This window comes from Pinus tabuliformis, chromosome 6 (genome assembly GCF_031772625.1).
Source record: "Pinus tabuliformis cultivar Carrire ecotype Pingquan chromosome 6, CPIR1, whole genome shotgun sequence".
Lineage (NCBI taxonomy): Eukaryota > Viridiplantae > Streptophyta > Pinopsida > Pinales > Pinaceae > Pinus > Pinus tabuliformis.
In genome coordinates, this window is record NC_142292.1 from 511853127 (window position 1) to 511866450 (window position 13324).

Here is a 13324-nt window from a genome sequence, read left to right on the forward strand (position 1 = left end):
TAATTTGTGAATTATTATTAAATTTTAGGATTATGGTTAAGTTAAATATTAAATTAGTATATAAGAAAATTTTATTTGTGAAATAAAGGATATAATTTTTATTTTATTGATTTACATTGTATACTTACTCTATTTTAATTCTTTTTGGTTTTGAAGCTGTAACTTTTTAAGAAAAACATGTTTTGTTAACCATTAAACCCACTCAAACTACATAAAAAAACCTTAAATGAAATAGAATCTTAGCTTGTAAGAGACCCTGTTCTTCGAAATAGGCGACTGGATTATACACACATTCTCTGAAAAACTCGTTAAAAGCAAAAGCGTCGACAGCAGGGTTCGAACCTGCGCGGGCGAAGCCCAACAGATTTCAAGGCTGTCTCCTTAACCACTCGGACATATCGACAACGCTAGCGCACTGCTACCAAATGAATTTATACTCAAGGAAATAGAAGTTTGTAGTTGAAAGATTACCAAAACCAAACAGAAAACGTTATGCTCTGAGTTTATAGTATATTTTTTGTTTTAATCGAAACCAATTTGGAGTGGGAATATAATCAAAACTAAACTGGGAAGTGTATTTACAATATTTATCAGCTTTGATTTAACTAACTATAACCTCTTATTTCTACATGCCCGTCTAGCTCAGTTGGTAGAGCGCAAGGCTCTTAACCTTGTGGTCGTGGGTTCGAGCCCCACGGTGGGCGCTTTCCATTTATTTTCAACTTTTGATCTCTGAATTTTCGCAGTTTCCTCGGAATTGAGCGTTCCTCTCGTTTTACATTGATAAGTCACGCACCTCGCTGTTTGAACATGGCCCCACAGTCGGCATCCAAACTTTATTTTCCCTCTTTCATCTCTGAATTTTCGTTTTTCCCTCGAAATCGAGCGTTTCATGCATCTCGCTGTTTAAACATGCATATCTTTCAAAATTATTTGGAATGTTGTTGTGGTTGTGGGTTCGAGCCCCACGGTGAGCGTTCAACTTTATTTTCCTTTTTATTGGGTATTGTGTTTTCTTTTAGGGTTTCGTATATTTTTCAAATGAATTTTTAAATTAGATTTTTTTCTTTTTCTTTTTTCTTTCCTTTTTTTTTAATAGGGTTTTGTGTGTTTTTTTAAAGGTTTCCTATATTTTTCAAATGAATTTTTAAATTAGATTTCCCTTTTATTGGGTTTTGTGTTTTTTTTAAGGGTTTTGTATATTTTTCAAATGAATTTTTAAATTAGATTTCCCTTTTATTGGGTTTTGTGTTTTCTTTAGAGTTTTTTATATTTTTCAAATGAATTTTTAAATTAGATTTATGGATTTTTTGAATTACTAATTTGACATAATAGTGTTATTTAAAGAAAATCGTGTCATCTAAAATAAATTATTGGTGGTCCATAAAGAAAAAGTGGTTATTTTTAGGACTTGGATTATTAATATGTTTGCGCTTACTTCGAAGGAAGACAAACTCTTAGGACTTGGATTATTAATATGTTTGCGCTTACTTCGAAGGAAGACAAACTCTTAGGACTTGGATTATTAATATGTTTGCGCTTACTTCGAAGGAAGACAAACTCTTAGGACTTGGATTATTAATATGTTTGCGCTTACTTCGAAGGAAGACAAACTCTTAGCCAACTAAAAACAATTTTAAATCTTATTCCAAAACCCAAAAACTATTACATACTAGCAGAATCGTATAAATTAAATGGCTAATAAACGCCATAAGTATTAAAACACTCACCTCGTTATACATCTAACATTTTCAAGATTTAACAAACATAAAATTTAACTAAATCATTACTGCATGTTAAATCATTATTATTATTAGCCCAAAGGGTGTAGAGTAAACGATAACAAGGTGTTCTGTTAAGGCACTCCGTGGTGTAAAGCTCATCAGCTTGAAACTATGTGATCAAAAATCCATCCATGTTAAGCATTGTTGTGGCCCAAGCAAGGTGCAATCCCTAGGCGATTTTGACAATTAGATGTTACTTTTCACGCCCCCAATGATGGCCACACTACCGTAGGTGTGTGGCACCAATGAGACTTCATATCGAGGCGCTCTATTGTCTCCTGGACTACGCCTAACTTCTTTATCATTCAATACTTAATCAATTATTCAAGTTCAATCTTACTTCTTATTCAATTACTTCATAAACATTCAACGGTCATGTGATATCGCAACTTCAATTATCAACATCAATACTTCAATAAAGCAAGACTTCAACAAATACAAGTTTGTGCAACGGGAGGGGAAACTCTCAATAACAACTTCTCCCCTTTACTTCTTTTATTAACTTTAGAATATGTTACAACAGAGTTACAACATAAGCAGTCGTTGGTCGAACCCAACGCACTTGCCAAATGTAAGAAATACACAAATATTAGGCAATCTTCTTTATCATTCAATACTTAGTCAATGATTCAAGTTCAATCTTATTGCTTATCAATTACTTCATAAACATTCAACAATCATGTGATATCACAACTTCAATTATTAACAATAATACTTCAATATAAATGACAACAATAGAACAAGACTTCAATAGATACAAGTATGTGCAACAGGAGGGGGAAACTCCCAATAACAACTTCTCCCCTTTACAAAGTTACAACATAGGAAGTCGTTGGCCCAACCCAATGCACTTTCCCTAAACACCAAGTCCCACAACCCAGGGCATGCCCAACCTGAAGGTTAGCACCTTGACCAAACTAAAAACCCTTAACTTGGTGTACCAACAAATTAAAAAAACCAACCCTGCAACATGCCCAGAAACTTAGCTCGCTTGGGCGAGCCTCACCTTTCCTATGACCTTGTTGTTTGTTGTGTTTTCCTTTCACTTTGTCGTGCACCCTCTACTTCTACCCATGTTTCTCAGTCGCATCTTTCACACGTCTCATTTGGTTTTCCTGTCCACCAGTGTCATGCACACAAGCCGCCTATGGGCACCCCACCTTCATGTGGGCATGCCTAGGGTGAGTGCCTTCGTGCCATCCTTATGACACCCCACAGGTCCACTTCGCTTCCTCATATTTGGTTCGCCCAACTCTTGGTCCGTTTGCCCAACATGTTGTACTCACGTTCCATGCGCTTTACATAACACAACTTAGGCACGCACCACCTATAAAGTGCCAAGGGTTGTCATGGGCGTCTGTTTGGCCTTGGTACCAACTCGAAGTGTTGATATCCTCCCCCACTTCAAAATGGTTTCTGTCCTCGACAACTACTCCCCTCGGCTAACTTCTTCACCAAGTCCAACGCCATGAAGTCATCAACTCCTAGCTGCAATCAACCTGTTGCTCAAGTCCCTACTTCACGAACACTTCAACTTCCTTTGTATGAACCTTTTTTAAGGCTCAAGTCTTCATGCAGAAAAGACTCCTAAATCTCATAGTCATCAGCCACAAATCATCACAATCCTCCACACTACCCCAACTCATGGAAGGTCGCCCCCTCAAACTTGGCTACATGCTTCGATGACAATGTGTATCATGCTAACCCACCACATATCATCATGTGAATTGTTGTTGTCATACTCCAACTTAGCTTCAAAACATCTCAGTGCATTGAGCTCCCCATTGTCTCAAACTAGTTGGGTGATCAGTCCAACCATCACCTCCAAACCATGAGAATTCGCCTGCTTATGTCTTTGTCAACCATTTCTCTAGCTCTTCGTCACATCTTCAACTTCGATTAAGAACTTTGTCCCATCTTCATGCATCAGTCCTTCAACCAATGCTCAACCATCATGCCATATCCAGGTCCATTAAACTTCATCTCATCTTGGATATGTATCTCATCATCGTTGTCAAAGGGGCAAGTCTTCACTTGCCTCATTATCTCATCCATGTGCTACCCTTGGTCATAGACCAAAAACCTCCATAGATGTTCATCTCCATCAAAATGGCTAAGTATCTTCAGACTCAACCCATGCCCAAGTGTTCTCACCAAGGCATCTCCATCGCTGCAACAATCATCCAACTCCAAGGTATCTTGCTCCTATCCCATCCATCAAGTCACTCCTCACGAACACATCTCATATTGTGCCTAAGGTATGCATCCCATACCACATGAACGTCAAGTCCAAGACTAACCTCAAGTCCTCAATAAACTAGATACTTCAAGACTACCATCGCACAAAGTCTTCATCAGTTACAACTTCCTCCAAGTTCTTCAAGTCATCTCAGGATCCTTCGAGCCATCTTCATCCTTCACTTCAGGCAGACACACTTGTCTTGGTCAAACAGTCCCATTGCAAGTTGCCTCTACCTTCTTCTTCACATGAAAAATATATCCATGTCTTCCTTCAAAATGACCATGTCCTTATTGCATGAATGCGCCCAACATCCCCATTGGTCCTTCTGCAAAACAACTTCATATGGCATTGACACGTGCATCCTCCACGACATCCTTGCTTGGCACTTCTGCTTGATACCCATATGTGGCATCCTCAACAAGCACCATTGCTTAAAATCCCTGCGAAAATTCTAACATGCCCTTCTTTCTTAAAATTCAGTCAGGTGGCATCCTTGTTTGCCCTCCCTTATCATCATTGCAAGTCCCTTCCTTCATCGTTCTCTCCCCTACTAAAGTTTTTCCAGGAGCTTCTCCTTGGCCCAAGTGAGACTCCAATGAAGAATTCCACCTAAGTTCTATGTTAAGTCTTCTTCTTCGGTGTGCCCTTCCTTCCTTCTTTCCATGAGTCATGCCAAGAACTTAGCCAAATCTTCATTCGCCTAAGCATGACTTGTCCATCACACATGGTTCATCATTTTCCACCCTTGTCTCAAGCATTCACACCATCTGCCCTAAGGTCGAATACCATCCGAACAAGTCCTACATCAACCAATGTCCCTTGTCCCACAATTGAACAAGGACTCATCCCAACCTTCCAAGTGAAAGTTATCCATCACATCGACAAACACAAGCTTCCTTCGCCTGAATAAGAACCAACTTCCAAGGATTTCATCGAAACATAAGTACTTACTCCATTCATGGGAGGTCTCTGCAAGGGAGAAACTTCATCTTCCTTCCATGGCTGTGATATGCACGAATTTGGTTCAACTCTAGAAGGCATCATCCCACTAAGCTCTTCCTCTTTCATCGGCAAACTCGCAACATTTGTTTCTTCATACTTAACCATCAGGCCAACTTCTTCTCTATGTTGTAACTTCTTCTTCTTCAATACAGTCAGCAACTTCAACCTATCCAACTGACCAATCAAGGCTAAGAAGGTCCCTTCTAATATTGTCTTCCAAAATTTCAAGTTCATCTCACAATCTTGGCCTTTCTTCCTTCATGCATCCCAACCTGTCCATGAGTTGTGTAAGTCTATCACATCCCTGTTGTGGGCTTTCCATCATGCTTCCTAACATTCAAAAAACACAACCTTAATTAGAGTTTCTTTCATGGTAGCAGTTGTCGTGCCACTGCCTTTAACTTCTTCCAAATGCCCACCTTTGCAAAGCAAGATCTCATACCAATTGTCATGCCCCTAATGATGGTTGCACCACCGTGGGCGTGTGGCACCAACGAGATTTCATATTGAGGCACTCAACTACTCTCCTTTAGACTATGCCTAACTTATTTATCATTCAATACTTAGCCAATTATTCAAGTTCAATCTTACTCCTTATTCAATTACTTCATAAACGTTCAACAACCATGCAATATCGCAACTTCAATGATCAACAACAATATTTCAATATAAACAATTAAAATAGAACAAGACTTCAACAAATACAAGTATGTCTGACGGGAGGGGGGAACTACCAATAACAACTTCTCCCCTTTACTTATTTTATTAACTTTATAATATGCAATAACATAGTTATAACATAGGTAGTCATTGGCCCAACCCAACGCACTTGCCTAAAAAACCAAGTCTCACAACTCAAGACGTTCCCAACCTGAAGGTTAACACCTTGCCCAAACTAGAAACCTCAAATTTGGCTTACCAACAAATTCATAAAATCAACCCTGCGATGTGCCCAAAACTTATCTCGCTTGGGCAAGCCTCACCTTTCTTGGGACCTTGATGTTTGTTTTGTTTTCCCTTCACTTTGTCATGCGCCCTCTACTTTTGTGGTTCTGTTCGTACATTGTGCGGACTTTCTTGTGCCTTCTCCAACTCATGCGAGCCTTATTTTATATGTTTTGTTGCCCAAACATTAAACTTGGTTTTCACCCCTTCATACTTTGGGCCTACTTTCATGTTTTCATACAAGCACCCCTTACCAATCAGGTGCCCTGGCGTGCCTCGCATGCAACGCTCCATCATATGCCCGAGTGCCCTACCTTCGTGTAGACATGCCCAGGGTGTGGCATGTTCACCTTACCATGCATATCACACCTTTACTTCTTCATTTCATACTTCTCCCATCGTTCATTCCTTTTTCCACACGTCATGCCAACCAATTCACCCATGTCATTGTGCTGACCTCTTCCCATGTTGTTTGGTCACGTCTTCTGTACGTCTCGTTCAGTTCTCCCATTATGCACGAGCTTGTTTGCTCATCACCATGGCATGCACACAAACCTCCTATGGGTGCTTGAGTTCCCCACCTTCATGGGGGCGCGCCCAGGGTGTGCACCTTCGTCCCGTGCATGTGATGCCCCATAAGTCCACTTCACTTCCTCATCTTTGGTTCGCCCAACACTTGTTCCATTCACCCAACATGTTGTGCCTATGATCCACGCTTGTCGCATCGCATGACTTGGGTTCACACGACTGATAAACTACCAAGGGTTGTCATGGACGTTTGTTTGGCCTTGGTGCCAACTCAAGGCCTTGACAATACTCAAGCCATAGGTTAGGCATGCTAGTCATCTTAGGACTGACATAACCTAGCAAACAAAACTATTATATTATTATTATTAAAATAGTTAATATGAGTTAAACATATCTAAATTTAAAAAAACATGTAGCAAAATTGTTAATCATGAAGATTTTTAACCTAAAAATAAACTTAGTTACAATACCATGGGCCAATATCGTGGCTTATTATTACCATAGTTCCTAAAAACCATAATTAATGTTCACATGACACACATTCATATGCCATTATTTTTATTTAATCAATTTAATTGAAAGTGCAGAAATGACATAACCAATTTTGAGATAAATCTCAACCTTTAATCTGTGACTATTGCTAAGAATATTCTAGAATATTTCATGGATGTAAAATCCCTACCATCCATCTAATAATTATTGATAATTAAATTTAAATTATGAGAGTCTTATTCTAAAATTGACATGCCTATCAACCTAATTAAGAAAATTTAATATTAAATAATATATATAAGAAAACCAATATCCCTTATAATCATCATTGTGACTATAAGTTTATTAAATATAATAATATAATATTAAAATGAACCTATATATTATGACGTATTGATACTGTAACATTTTATTGTGTTACTTTTGTATGCACTCATTAAACACATAAATTTTGTTGAAAATTAATAAATCGAGATATCTTCACATTCAAAAGATCAATAATAATAACAAAACTTATTTTCTTATAATGTTTCATTCTTAATATTTGTATTACATTTCATATTCTTAATATTTGTATTATTAATGTAATTTTATTTTGTTATTACAAAAAAAGAGTCAATATCATCCATATTATTTGGGATTTAAAAATGTCGCTTTTGAAAATTTTCTTGCACTTAATATTTATGTAAGAAGTCCATATATATACTCCTTTTATACTCTCTTTAAACTTTTTTAGGAACAAGTATTTATATTCATAGTATCATATTTAGTTGGTGTGATATTGTTGAATAAGGTAAAGGAAAATGTATACTAGATTTAGATATTCCCCCGACAGGGGTGTTAACCACCGGAACTACATCAACGATCATCGTATCACTGAAGGCTCTAGAGCATGAGAAGACTACTGTCGGGTGTCTAGATCTCCACCAGAGGATCTAGAGCATACAAATGACTCTTGCCAAATTCTCCCTCCACGATGTAACGTGTAAGATATGCACATTAAAAATGGTGATATATCATTTGGAGGTGATCCCTATTCCAAGTCCGAAGGTAGTGGGAGATGGTGGGAATTATTTTTGGTTTTGAGTTTATGCATCATCTATGGTTTGTTCAGTCCTCAAATCTTTTGCCTTAATTGTTCTACAATATCAACCATGCAAAAGAATGAAAGTTGTCCACAAGCCATTAATGGCTCCCTACAATGCAGAGATAATGTTTTTTTTTAACCTGTGTGCCACATTATACACCTGACCTACCACATTATACACCTGACCTACCCTCATCCTTTCGTGGAAGTGCGACGATCCCTAAACAACATGCGACATCTCTACTTTGTGTGATTATAAATGGCTTGAGTTAAGCAAGGGGTGGTGCTCATATGTAAAATTATGCATTGAAATCTATAACATTGTAAGGCCTTTGGTTTTATATGTTTCTCCCATGTTTGGCACGATTTATTTTGTGAGATGACAACGATTTTTGCATTTTTGGTGACAAAAATAGCAGGACGACAAAGAGTACATATATTTCCAAAAGTTTGGTAGTCAATGTTTTTCATTCTATTTTTGTACAGTGTAGCCTCAAGGCTAGTTTTTTAATTAGTGGTTGTTCTACCCTCATCGATGCTTCAGAGTCTCGACTTCCCAGGTATCTCTTTCAACTATCCAGTTTTGGTATGCGAGATTTGGTACTTGGGTAATTTCTCTATCTGTTTCTTATGGTGTCTCTACCTTTGTTTCCATAAAATTACGAAGGGGTTTACTCTGTCTCTTAAGATGTAAATTTGGGAAGTATTTTCTTCAGTTAAGGTCTACACAAGTTCGGTCGCTCATATGGTTTAACATCGTCAGCATCAATATTGTGTTCAATTTCCATAAAGGTCTTAATTCACTCTCCTTACAATCATTAGTCCCTCATATCACTATCATTTTTTCCTTCCCTTTTCTGGTTACAACATTCACTAACCTTAAAGTGTATTGGCAATCAAGACTGTGTTTAGCCCCCCTAGTTGTGTTGTCCTTTACTGCCTTTGAAATTTTGGTAAATTGAGCCTTTGGGTGGTATAGGTATCTTCCACTTTTGTGTATTTCCTGTTATGTTGACGACATATCCCTAAGTAGAAATACCTCACATTTACTCCTTGTCAATTTAGCTTCATGGTTGTTGAAATATCATCAAAGCTATATTGCAGGGAAGTAACATTATCCTTTTCGTTCACACCACCAATTGACTCTGCCACCTCAACAGAGAATGGCAAGTCGTAGGGGAGGCTCCAACAATAGGTCTAGCTCTCACTCCAGGTAGTTGTTAGGGTGGAATTTTGTGGCAACTTTGTTTGACACAATCTCCCCAGAAGTTAGAAGGGAGATTCGTCAACTTGAGTCTCAGGAATTCGAAGGCAAAGATTATTTTTCAGATTCTGAAGTGAGTAACTCAAAATTCAATTAGATTCTAGACCCTAGTAAAATTCGTAAAAGAAAATTGCATTTTCTACATTTTGTTCCAGGATTCCAACAGTTGGACTCTTTTCTTCGTTTGATCATCAGGGACAAGCAGGTGGACCACTATAGGATATTTGTAGGACAAGAGGACTTGAAATGTCTTCTCAAAAGCATACGTATTGTTTAGACGATATTCTAATACGACTACAAAGGGTGGAGAAGTATGTTGTGTCAGACTCAAATTCTAACTCAGGAAAAGATTCTGATACCCCAATAGTAATTATTACTCCATAGGGAAACATTGCACCAACTGATTCTATGATAAACTCTACACTATCTGTCCATAATGCTCCTTCAACAAATGGGACTCCAATGTCCCCGTTAGTTATCTTTGATTTATGTTCTAACTCTTTAATTTCTCTTCAATCGCTCTTCAGTTTCTCTAGATTTTGGTCGCTTTCAAACTGCTTGCCAATTGTGGATAGAAGGGCCTACCAACATCCTCATGGAGAAGGAGAAGGACTTTATACTTTCCTTCATGATTTTTCCTTAGTTCTTCATACTATCTATGTTATTTTATGCCTTTCTATTTATGTATTCAGTGGTTTGCTATTGGGCTAAGTTTAGTGTTCCTAGAATTGTCGAGGCAACAAATAAATGCCTGTGTGTATTTTTTTTTATGGAAGTTAAGTTTTGTGTGGAAGGAAATGCTCTAATAGCCTCCATGACTCAACATTGACTTTTTTTGTAAAATCTAGTATGGTGTCGGTTGCTTCTATGTACTCTTTGTAAACACTTCTTTATTCAATAAAATATTTTATTCTGATTTAAAAAAATATATTATTTGAGATTATATAGCATTATTGTTACTATTATCCATGGGTTCTATATAATATTTCGTAAATTATATCTAGTGAATTAAACCAAATTCTAGTTGAGATAAATGGCATTAATATCAATAGTCCCAACCGCTCAAATTTTAGTAAATTAAAATAAACAAACATAATACTTTGTATTTTCTTTAATTACACCAAAGGTGTTTCCTCTATAGAGTTGGATGTGAAAACACTATTCATCCTAGCCAATCTTATCTCTCCATTATCGTCCTCCTCCTTCCAGTGAAAATCTCACACGTGGAAAGGGTTCATGAGCCATTTTTCTTTGTCGCAAGCTCGGGTTCGACTCTCGTTTAATTTTCTAGAGGAAGGGTTTCCATAATGAAGAGTCCAGTGTTGACTCTCATTTACTTTTCCGGAGGAAGAGTCCAGTGAAAATATCACATGAATAGGGTTCGTGAGCCATTTTTCTCTATCGCCAGCCCCTTCACCTAGTGCAAGGTTCAATTCTCCTTTGCTTTTCTGAGAAAGGGTTGATGGAGCAAGAGACAATGATGAAGGGTTGTCAGAGGAAGACACTACGATGAACAACGATGAAGAGTTGCCAAAGGAAGGCACTACGATAAAAATGCTCTGCGATGAGTAGTTTACAGTGTGGAGGAAGACAAGTGGAAGCTTCTGCTAGGCAAGAGAGACCGCCGTTGTGCTGCTCTCATGAATCGAATTTTTTTCGTAGTTGGAAATCAATGGAAAATTGTTCAATAAGCAACCTTTTCCAATGCATGCTTTCTTACTACAGACGTCTTCCTTGCACTTATGTTTCAACTATCATGTTTTTCTTCAATATCAATTACTTCAATCTTTTGCCGCACCAAACACTTCTTTTGTGACTTAGTAAAAGCTTTGTCGACTATTTCACAAATTCTTGCTACTATGACAACCATTTGTCTGGCTTGACAAATCTAACTACTTACAAGTCTAGGTTGGCATAAACAACCTATTTCCATGCAAATTACAGATAGAGAATATAGTCATAACTATTCAAAAATTTAAAAAAATAAAAAAAATCACACAACTATTTCTTGTTATTATTATGTGTCGTGACTTATTCCTGTATGAACTTCTCTCCCGCTGAACAACAATGGAAACTGAACATCATTGCAAACAAAAAGGACATGCCATCAAACTAAACTGATACATGATATAATATTCAAATAAAATCTCCTAATGAAAAATGGGTATATGCAGACAAGAAATACAATAACCTACTGAACATGATATTCAACAAACAAATTCATATTCAAAGTGATCTTATCAAACTAACCAAACCCATAAAAAGATTCCTAACCATAGTTAGTCCACTGTCATGGCAATCACATTGTTTTTATTCATCTTAGAAGATTTGAGTACATACATAAGCGTGCCAAAGGAAACATGAATTGGAAAGTCCTAATAAATTGCAATTAGCCTCACTTGTAATTAAGAAGATTAGTTTATCAAAATAAATGAAAAAAGGCACACCTATAGTTGTTAAACTGCAATTAGCCTCACTTGTCATTAAGAAAACTGGTTTATGAAAATAAACCAAAAAAAAGGCACACCTGTAGATTTTAAACTACAATTAGCCTCACTTGTCATTAATAAGATTGGTTTATGGCATTGACAATGATATGTAAAGAAAATAAATACATCGATTCAATGCAAATATACATACCTACAATAAAGTAAGACACCAATACTAAGAACAAGGCAATGAATAGAATTAAGGGAAGAACTGAAATGACCTAATATAGTTGTAGAGAAATGTCTAGCAGAAATCATGTATGAATATACAAAGGCAAAAAAAAGGGAAAAGGTTCAATCTGACAATAGGAATATGAAGAAAAATAGTGCCAAAATGACCACATATTTACTAAATAGTTGGTGGTCCTAATATCTCATGTCAATTTCACATTTTGAAGAAATTGTTCGCATTCAAAAGGAAATCTTCCCATTTCCTTCTGTCAATGTTTTTTTCCTGATCATAGTGGAAACTTAATTCTATCTAAGTGATGGGAAGCAAAATTTGTTTACAACAACAATCATTTGACAATAAGAGTGAGTCTACACATCTACTGCAACCAGAATCTCCTCCAAATATCTATGAAGAAAAGCATGCAAAAAACACGTCTAATCACTGCAGAATCCTTGAACACCATATTCACATTTCCATTAAGTTAATCGCTCAGAGGGAAAACACTATTTGACTTCAAAGCAATTAATAGGTTGTGGAAAGTCACTTGTGTGGTTGCACAATGCAATTCTTACCGCTGCCAATTGGGGAAAAAGCAATGCATTCAATAAGCCCTATAAACTTATATGAATGTGCAAAGATTGTTGTTTAAATATATCCCACTTATGCTTGTCAAGTTTCTAAAAAAATAATCGAGGATGCCATCGAATTCATTGTCGTTTAGAAAGTCCACTTGCAGATTCAAAAGCCCATTGAGACTGGGGAGCATTCCAATGAATCCATTTTGTTGTAGCAACATGGTAGTTGAATATTTGAGTTGGTTGAGATTTTCAAGAAGCTTACCTATCAGACTGAGATTTTGCATCGAAATGCCTATGATAAAGCCTCCCTGTCATTGTATGTGACTCAAGACCCCACACGCATCATTGCCCTTCCAATCACTAACAATCCCCTTGTTTTCCAAGTTGTTGTACAAGACATTCAGAATGCATAGTTCACAAAATCTGTAAAGACACTGCATTGCCACAAAATGGATGCACAAGACAAATCCTGAGTAGCAGATTCATTATAGAATGTGAATTTGTTTTAGCAAAAAAACCCCAGAGCTAACGTCTGTCCATCTTAATCCCAATAATGTTTTTTTCTCTGAACATCCCAGGATTGAAAGTCCTGCAATGTGTGGCTTCAAGGACTCTTTGAAGTAGAACCTCCTACACATAGATTCACCGCAACCCACTAGTTGCTAAATGTGGGTGGTCTGCTTTTGTGGGGAGAAATGCGAACAAACGACTGCAAGTGAACTACATGTGTATATTTGGGCA

General features: G+C 37.1%; 2 non-coding genes across 2 annotated transcripts; one reads left to right on the forward strand and one right to left on the reverse strand.

The window, feature by feature from the left end:
* Positions 1-321: 321 nt before the first annotated feature.
* Positions 322-403, reverse strand: TRNAS-UGA (transfer RNA serine (anticodon UGA)). The gene has a single exon. It is a non-coding gene; the product is annotated as a tRNA-Ser (tRNA).
* A 228-nt stretch (positions 404-631) lies between these two features.
* TRNAK-CUU (transfer RNA lysine (anticodon CUU)) lies at positions 632-704 on the forward strand. The gene has a single exon. It is a non-coding gene; the product is annotated as a tRNA-Lys (tRNA).
* Positions 705-13324: the final 12620 nt, after the last annotated feature.